Source organism: Kryptolebias marmoratus, linkage group LG17 (assembly GCF_001649575.2).
Source record: "Kryptolebias marmoratus isolate JLee-2015 linkage group LG17, ASM164957v2, whole genome shotgun sequence".
Lineage (NCBI taxonomy): Eukaryota > Metazoa > Chordata > Actinopteri > Cyprinodontiformes > Rivulidae > Kryptolebias > Kryptolebias marmoratus.
This window is the reverse complement of record NC_051446.1, coordinates 11,982,759-11,992,610: the sequence shown is the minus strand read 5'-3', so window position 1 is coordinate 11,992,610 and position 9,852 is coordinate 11,982,759. Positions and strand designations below refer to the sequence as shown.

Genomic DNA, 9,852 nt, shown 5'->3' with positions numbered 1-9,852 from the left:
TTAAAAGCACACTTTTATACTTGAGGGATACAACACCAGGTCACTGTAACCAGTACAGGTATAGAAAAACATGACCTGCTCAAATCTGAGGCTATTTAATACGTCATACGCTGGAGACTTCGGCTGCTGTAACTCCGTCGGTCGTTTCCACGGACATTTCAGACACTCAAAGGTGGTCTTATCCGCGCTTTGCCCGAACAGACACGAATGAGTTCAGATCCAGTAAATCCTCCTGTGGTGCATTTGTAATCTCTCTTAAAATAAATCGAACCAGCCTCGGTGCATAGATGAAAACCAAAAATAAACAGTGAGCATGCTGATATGAGTGGTAGTTACAGTTTTACAGCAGCGGTAACTGGTGGGTTTTGGGCTGTGGAGGAAAAAAAAAAATGTGAGGAATCGGAAAGAATTTTGTGGCAATGTTTTTATTTTTATTTTTGGAGAGAAGTGTTTGCGGAAGGTGCGGTCCAGACTGGTCAGCGACCCTTCGGCAGAGAGGGCGTCCCTCTCAGGACTTTCCCCCCGTCCACGTCACCCGCTGACCCCGAACCCGTTTCACCTGGCCGGTACCGAGCAGCAGATCCAGCATGCCTTCACTCGCTCTTTACTGACTGTCCTTCCCTGGAAGGAGGCAAGAGAATAAATAAAATAAAATTATATATATATACATATACCCCAGCAAGGTTGTTATGCATGGTGGTGGCAGCGTCACAACTGGGTGCTCAAACAAGACCGTACCCGGCAACGTAAAAAACCAAACTTTTTGGAGTGGCCCTTTATGTGTCAGTACAAGCAGAAATGTGCAACAGTGTTGCGGAAAGTACATGTTGTGTGCGGGTGAGTGAGAGGTGTAGCAGCGTTCCTCCGGTTAGAAAGGGGGCGCTGTGTGAGGCGTGATTTGGCATGGGCGGGGGAAAGAGCTAGAAGAAGAAAAACGGCGAATGGCGGTGAGAGTGTGAGTGCGGCGACCGGAGCAGTGGCGTACAGTTTATTGCCGAACCAAAAATAAACTTAAGCTCTCCTGAAAACCACCTTGGTGCTACCGTGTGGTTCGTCCGACACTGGGGAGTTAACTCCGAAGTATTGCTACTTCGGCCCTGGAGGAGGCGTCCCTCCCCCCTTGCGTCTTCCGGACCACGGTTGGAGGACAGGGCAGGAAAAGTTAACACTGGCGACCACGAAAGGGACCTCTTCGCTGTGAAAGACGAGTGGTGAGCACTGCGAAAGGAGAGATAACAGCGGCTCGCGATAAAGCCGAAGGACTGCTAACTAGCCCGTTGCTAAGTGCCCGCGAGATGGACGCCGCCGCCCGCCAACCCCGTGAAAACTAGGGCTTTGAAACAGACTATTCCAACCCGTTTATGACGTTGGACATGTCCTCAGAGGGTGCAGAATGTAGGAAAGCTACCGAAGATGTGACTGTGGGGAAATGTGGACATTACAACCCTTTTCTGTGTGATGAAAGCTGTGTTAGCTCATACGCTAAAGGAGGGGACATGTTTGCGCCGCACCGCGGCCCCGCTCAGCTACTGGTTAGCTCCACGAACCCGTTCATTGATGCCGAGAGTCAAGTTTATGCCTATGGGGGGAATACAGACAACGGCATACAGTACCACCCAGCCCCCGCTCTCCAAGATAACTATCCGGACGCAAACCCGTTTACTTCTGCTCATATGCGGAGCTTTGTACACAGCACGCCATCGGCCCCATTTCACCCGGTGACATTTCCTGCCGCGCAGTGTACTCCTTCCCATAATCGAACTGGAACTATGAGCTATGAGCAAACCCCTGCACGCCCCCAGTCCCGAATAAAAACGAATAAAACCCGTTTCATGTTGCCGCAGCTATCCGATAGTGATGAGGATGGAGATCCTAGAGAGAGAGTCCCCACTTTACGTCCGGGACAATATGATGGCACCACACCGTGGAAAGAATTCCTGCACAGGTTTGAGAGCTGTGCCGAAGCGAACCACTGGTCTGAAAAGACAATGACAGTACAGCTGAAGTTCTGCCTGGTTGGCGCAGCAGGGGCCATTGTTCACAGAAATCCCCGCTCCTCCAAGTGGAACTACCGCCGCCTGGTGGACGAGCTGGAAACTGCATACGGCCCATCTTCTGACCATGCCGCCGCGGTTGCAGTGGAACTGAGGCAGCGAGTACGAAAACATGGAGAGGCTCTGCATGCTTTCAGAGACGATATTTATGGGAAAGTGGTGGTGGCTTATGGGGACAGAGCAGAAGCTGAACAGGACTCTATTGGTGTTGAAGTTTTCACAAACGGTCTGGGTGATGCAGAAATTGTTCAGAAGCTATTAGAGCAACAACCAGCCACACTTGCCCATGCATATGAGATAGCTCATGCTCACGAGACCACCAAACGGGCTGCAGCTTATGTCACCAGTGCCATGCAGCCAGGAACCCGCAGCATGATCGAACGACGGCCCCGAGCTGCTGTGGTCAGAGCCAACGACAAGCATGAAAGTGTTATTAAAACTACATCTTCAACCAGTTCTACACCACATCGGTTCAACACACACACATCCTCTGGCTTTAATAGCCGCCAAAGTGCTACAAAGGGGAGAGTCCGTTGCCATAACTGTCAAGGGTGGGGTCATATCCAGAAGCAATGCCCCTCTCCACACAAGACTACAAGGGCTTTGATGGCTGATGGCTCCGCCTGCGATTTTCAAGAACCAACTGGGCTCCATCTGAAAGGCCAAAGCCAGGAAATGAGTATTTGCATTGGACTCTATGAAGTGGAGGTGTGTGCTGTGTTGGACAGTGGGGCGGGGAGAAATGTGTTGCCGCTGCGCTACTATAATTCTATCCACCCTGACAGGAGACCTCCTCTGCGCTCATCAACTGTTGAGACTTTACTGGGGGTGGGACCTATAGATGTGCCAGTACTGGGTGAGATCCAGTTACCTGTCAGCATCAACAACCGTCAGCTGGATGCGGATTTCCTCGTAGCAGATATAGCAGGGCAAGAAGTGCTGTTGGGGCACCCGTTCCTCACACAAGCTGAGGCCCGCCTCGATTTCGGCAAACACCGTATCATCCTGTTTGGTGAAGAAGTGCCCTACTACCAACCTGAATTAAACCCGAAGTCACTTGCAGTAAAAATTTCCAGAACTGTGCTAGTGGAACCTGGACAGGAGTATGTAGTGAAGGGCAGTGTGCATCTAAGTGGGCCAGCCCGCAGTGATATGATGCTTAGCCCCACCAAAGGTTTTATTGAGAAACACAAAGTGCTCCTCGCCAGAGTCTTAGTTCATCCCCAGACTTCCAAAGTGGTTCCCCTTCGCCTGTTTAATCCTGGGAATAAAGCTGTGACCATTAAAGCAGGATCCATGGCCGGTCTCCTTCAGCCAGCTGAAGCCATGCAGCCCCCCTGTGACTCGTCAGCCGCAGATCCACCGGTCAGCGCTCCTGTGGTGCCTCCGCACCTGGAGGAGCTCTACGCTCAGAGCTCTGGAGACCTCAACAATGATGAGCGAGTCCAACTTAAACGTTTGCTTTCTACTTATGGGCATGTATTCTCCACAGGGCCTGCTGACCTGGGCCGAACCAACCTGGTTCAGCATGATATTGTACTCCGTCCAGGTGCCCCGATCAAACAACCTCCACGTAAAATGGCGAGAGACAAGCAGCAATGTGCCGACCAGCAGATACGCGACAGCCGACAGAACGGTCTCGCCCAAAGCAGCCACAGCAGTTGGGCCTCGCCCATAATTATGGTACGTAAAAAGGATGGTACCTACCGGCTCTCCATTGATTATAGGGCCCTCAATGAACGAACCATATCGGATGCGTATCCCCTGCCCCGCATACAGGACACGCTGGATACACTATCTACTGCCAGATGATTCAGCACTTTGGACCTTACCTCGGGTTACTGGCAGGTGGAGCTGACGCCAAGAGCACGCAAAGCAGCTGCTTTCTGTGCCAGGACAGGCCTTTTTGAGTGGAATGTCATGCCGTTTGGTTTATGCAACGCCCCGGCGACATTCCAGTGGCTAATGGACCGTGTTTTGGCTGGCATGCAGTGGGAAACCTGCCTGGTCTACTTGGACGACATCATCGTGCTGGCGAGGAATGCATCAGAGATGCTGCAGCGGCTTGGTCAGGTGTTTTACAGACTCCAACAAGCTAACCTGAAATTAAAACCTGCCAAATGCTGTCTTTTCCGCCGCCAGGTGGCCTACCTTGGTCACGTAGTGTCTGAAAATGGTGTGGCTACAGACCCCAGCAAAGTCCAGATGTGGCCCACACCATCATCCATTCAGGAGGTCCGGCGTTTCCTTGGTTTGGCCTCGTACTATCGCCGATTTGTGAAAGACTTTGCATCTATTGCTGAACCCCTCCATAACCTAACCAAGAAAAATGCTCGTTTCCAGTGGCGTGAGGAGCACCAGGCTGCTTTTGACGAGTTAAAGAGTCGCCTCACCTCAGCCCCCATTCTCGGTTATCCCCTGGACTGCGGTGAAATGATACTCGACACTGATGCAAGTGACACTGGCATCGGTGCTGTACTGTCGCAAATGCAGGACGGTGTGGAACGAGTGCTGGCTTATGGCAGTCGCAAGCTGGCAAGGCCTGAACAGAACTACTGCACAACAAGGCGTGAACTTCTGGCCATAGTGGACTTTACGTCCCATTTTCGTCAGTATCTCCTCGGCCGGCCGTTTAAGGTGCGTACCGACCACAGTAGTCTGCGCTGGTTGACCAGAATGAGAGAGCCAGAAGGACAGTTAGCTCGATGGCTTGAGAAGCTGGCTGAATACGACTTTGAGATTGTCCACCGGCCAGGCCGACACCACACCATTGCTGACAGCCTCTCCAGGAGACCCTGTCGCCAGTCCTGCCCATGTAAAGTGCAGAAGCCTTCCACACCGCTCAAGACCGTCAACCATCAGGCTGTCCAGTGTGAGTTGAACTCCGACACCAGCTCCCTGATGCTGAGTTCAGTGGGGGTAGAGGATCGACCATCCACCACAGCGGTTTGTCCAGTGGGGGTAAGTCAAAACGCCCTCATAGCAGACACAGAGACGTTAGAAGAAAACATATTCACCAATACAGACAAATTGGACCAGAATGTCCAAACTGATGGATGCACTCCGAAATCGACTGAGAAAATATATGTGGCTAGGACTCCGAATACAGCTGTTTTGTTTCATGGCTGGACCATGGGGGAGCTGAGCCAGGCCCAGGAGTCTGATGTGGACATTGCACCCATATGTAGCTGGATGAAGGCCAGCGATGAACGCCCCCCATGGTCTGTTGTCTCGCCGTGCAGTCCAGAGTCCAGCCACTAAGACGTACTGGACTCAATGGAAACGACTCTACTTCCGAGATGGAGTTCTGGTCCGTCGGTTCTATTGCCTGGATGACACCCAATTCTACCCACAAATTGTGCTGCCACGTAAACTGCAACTAGACGTGATGAGACAGATGCATGAGGGGCCAGTGGGTGGACATTTTGGTGTAGAGCGGACCCTGACCAGATTAAGAACCCGATACTACTGGTACCACATGAGAGAGGATGTGGCCCTCTGGTGTAAAACCTGTACCAGCTGTGCATCAAGGGCTCGTCCCCAGAAGACACCGCAAGCCCCTATGGGGACCGTCAAGGTAGGAGCTCCTATGGAGCGCATTGCACTTGACATTATGGGCCCACTAAATGAGACTGAACGTGGAAATCGCTATGTCCTTGTGATTCAAGACTACTTTACAAAGTGGACTGAAGCATTTCCCATTCCAAACGAACGAGCTGTGACTGTTGCTGGCATTGTTGCTAGTGAGTGGGTGTGCCGCTGCGGAATCCCTCAAGCACTACACAGTGACCAGGGGCGCAACTTCGAGTCTGAGGTGTTCCAAGGGATGTGTAGTTTGTTGGGGATCGACAAGACTCGTACAACCCCATTTAGACCGCAGTCAGATGGTCAGGTTGAGCGTTTCAACGCCACCCTTCAAAAGATCCTCGCTACCACCGCAGCATGCTGTCATTGGGATTGGGACCTGATGATTCCCTATGCTGTTATGGCCTACAGGGCAACCAAACACAGTGCGACAGGTTTCTCTCCAAACTTCATGATGTTTGGCCGAGAAGTAAGCGAACCAGTGGACCTTGTCGCGGGTTTGCCTCCAGATCCAGATCATCAACCCACTGCTCCTGAGTATGTGCAGCAGATGAGGGAACGGTTGGAGCTGGCTCACCAAATCGCTAGAGAAGCCCTGGGGGACTCAGTCATGCGAGCAAAGAGACAGTATGACAAAAACTGTTGCCGCACACAATATAAGGTTGGAGACCCTGTGTGGTACCTTATCAAAGGGACACGTCATGTTAAGGACAAAGTCAAGAAGTTCCTCCCGTCAAATGAGGGACCGTTCTTCGTTCTAGGCCAACTGGACGACTTAGTTTATCGGATACAGAAGAACCCAAGGTCCAAGGTGAAAGTCCTCCACCATGACCAGCTGAAGCTCTACTGCAGCCGGGAGCCCTTGGACAACACATGGGTCCAGGACCACAGTCAACACTGGGAGCCTACTGAGATTCCACCACCAACCCTGGACGAGGACTCAGCAGACCGTGACCTGGATCTGCAGGGTTTGTTTTCTGATGTGCCCAGTGGAAGCGCTGGTTGTTCCCTGCTGGCTGGCTCAACTGCGTCGGACGCCGGTCCGGGTGTGTTTGTTCCATCCTCCCCTTCCCATGTCAGCCATGAGGATGGTGGGGGTGCGGTGGGACATACAACTCCTCCGGGTCCGCCGGTTCAAAGGTCCAGGCGTAGGCGCAGAGCACCGGACCGGTACGGCGAGTGGATAGTTCCAAGTAAGACCATGGACACAATTTAAGGTTCCAGATGTTCTGATGTCCTGCAAAGTTAACTGTTCAACGAGGCCGCATCTGTTTTCTTTATTGATGCTCTTTTGTTTGATATTCACAGAAAGTTACCTGAAGAGCGAATTGTTTATCTGAAAGTTTTGTTGTATGTTTTTGTACCTGCTAAGGGTCGGTTATTGTCCTGCCCGGTCGCCATGAATGAGCTGATTGTCACTTTGATATGTGTTATGGCGCTGCACTTAATCTGAATGTAATAATAATTGACAACGTTATCTCCTGTTAGCTATGGGGACTGTGACTCAGTTTATGCGTTGTGAGGCTGGAGTGGAATTATTGTTTAATTGCCATCCAGAGTGGGGGTAGTGTTGCGGAAAGTGCATGTTGTGTGCGGGTGAGTGAGAGGTGTAGCAGCGCTCCTCCGGTGACAAAGGGGGCGCTGTGTGTGAGGCGTGATTTGGCATGTGCGGGGAAAGAGCTAGAAGAAGAAAAAAACGGCGAATGGCGGTGAGAGTGTGAGTGCGGCGACCGGGGCAGTGGCGTACAGTTTATTGCCGAACCAAAAATAAACTTAAGCTCTCCTGAAAACCACCTTGGTGCTACCGTGTGGTTCGTCCGACACTGGGGAGTTAACTCCGAAGTATTGCTACTTCGGCCCTGGAGGAGGCGTCCCTCCCCCCTTGCGTCTTCCGGACCACGGTTGGAGGACAGGGCAGGAAAAGTTAACAAGAGCCTAACCGTCAAATGTGACCGATTCTGGCTGAAGGGGCGACCACGCTGAGGCGCAACTTTCAGTCTGGAGGACGCCTTGCTGGGGCGAAACGAGATCAACCAGAAGGTGGACGGACCTCGAGGGGGTCTCGGTGAGGTCCTCAGGGGGCCATATCAGGCTCATGTGAAAGAGTGCGATAGGTTGAGAAGGGTTCCAGGTCACTTCATGACAAGGGAGTCACCAAGATGTGACATGAGGGGAAATTTTAAAATTTCCTAGCACAGTGAATAAGACAGTAAGACCTGAATCTGTTTTTGGACGGGCTTCTGAAGCTCTCTAGTTGCAAATGGAACAGGAAGCCATCCAAGTTAACACAGTTATTTATAAAGGGGACCATTTTGTCCCCCAAGCCAAAACAAAAAACCCAATTAACTGGTAACTCTAAATCGTAGCTAGGTGAGAGCGTGAATGGCTGTTTGTCTCTGTGTGTGATGGACTGGCGACCTGTCCAGGGTGTCCCCCCCCCCTCCCCACATCTTGCACAGTGACAGCTGGAAGTATGGATGGATGTAGAGCGTGTTCGGGGACTGAATAACCAAATGTAGAATGCCTAACGGTATTACTATTATCGTCCTTTTTTTTCAGCCGGAGAAAACCTCAGAACTAAGGCCGTGTGACTGCATACGAGGAGGGTGGAAGAGCGTGATACCTTCGTCGGGGACAAACTTGAGCGAGTGGCTGAAAATTCAAAAGCGCGATGTTCCTTCCCCCGGACCATCGCTCAGGAACTCGTGTCCCAGCCCGCTGCCACACCGTCCACACAGAACCTGTAAAAAAAAAAAAAAAAAACTACTGAGACTTCCTCTTCCTGTCTTGTTCGCTCTTCTCTTCTCTCGGCCGCGGGTGAGAACCTTGTAGGCAGTGAGAGTCTCCATCATCTTCGTGACGCTGTCCTCTCTGACAGTGTCCGTGAAGGCTGGCCAGGGAGACGAGTGAGCAAACTTGGACCGACTGGAGAACAGAGGGTGGTGACACTGGGAGCAAACATACACTCCTACGGAAGGATGGAAAAGGTTCATTACTCATATTAACAAAAAAAAATCACACTAAATAATAGCCAAACTTTAGAGCTTGACTTAAAAATGTTCTTTAATTTTAATCATTTATTAAAGCACAAGTTTTAGGATAAATATTAACCAGTTTTTTTAAACTCTTTTAATGGCTTCTACACTAACAAAACTGAAGGATTGCTGCCTTTAATCATTGTCCAGCTGCTTTTAATTTCCAGGTTTATGCTATCACTCATGTTGCTCCACCAAGCAATGTTTACATCATTAAATTTGAAAGACTTGAAAAGACTTCTTCAACCTCCACAACAAGCACAGAACAGGCCCTTAAAGGGAAACATTAAGAGCCGGCTGGTTTTACCTCCCATAATCCGGGCTGAGAGGTTACATCATGTTCTCTCTCTGAGCCTCGTCTCCTCACCTGGTTTAAAATGATCCCTGTAGCGCTCACCGCCGAAGAACTGACAGGAAGACATGCTGTGTTGTCCTCTAAAACCAAATTTGAATGTGTCTCCTCTGAAAGGTAAGGCCCGGACAGCCTCCTGTTGTCCACCTTTCCTGTGCAGCAGGAATTTAAAGAAGCTCCTCCTGCTGCATTTCATATGTCCGCCACTAGATGTCAGTGTCGGACAACAACAAAAAACTTCCTGTCAGTTGCCAGAGCTATACCGTTAATAACCCTCATATTTTCTATCTGATCTTCTATCTGATCAGGCTGGTTTCAGTTCCTCAGACTTTTAGGGTTTCTGTAACTAAACCTTCATTTAGGAGACCTGCTCTTGATCCTGTTTGTTCACAGAAATGATGAATCTGTCCCACAGGCCTAAATTAGTTATGGAGTTCCACAGGGTTCTGTGCTTGGAGCTGCTGTCTTTATGCTATTTATTTCTCTTTTTTAGGTGAAAGCACAGAAGAAATTTCCATCAATAAGTTAATTACATTCAGATATATTTTTATTTCAAGAAGCCTGAGGAATCCAGTCAATGAATTAATGTTCTTCTTTCAGCTGCCCCCTTCTTCAGGCGTTGCCACAGCGAGCAAACTCTTACGAAAGATTTGACAATTGTTTTACGCCAGATTCCCCCTCCTGCCTCAACTTGGGTTTAATCCTGCAGCTTTGGGATTACAAGACCATGGCATTGACCACCGAGCTACCACAGCCCCCTAATTAATTATTCTAAGACATCAAATCCTCACTGACTCTTCATTTTCTGGTTTTATTTAAACAGAGC

The 9,852-nt window shown here is 50.3% G+C and overlaps 1 pseudogene; it reads right to left on the bottom strand.

Moving 5' to 3' along the window:
• Positions 1-410: 410 nt before the first annotated feature.
• Positions 411-9,807, bottom strand: LOC108237107 (annotated as a pseudogene).
• Between the last annotated feature and the right edge of the window lie 45 nt (positions 9,808-9,852).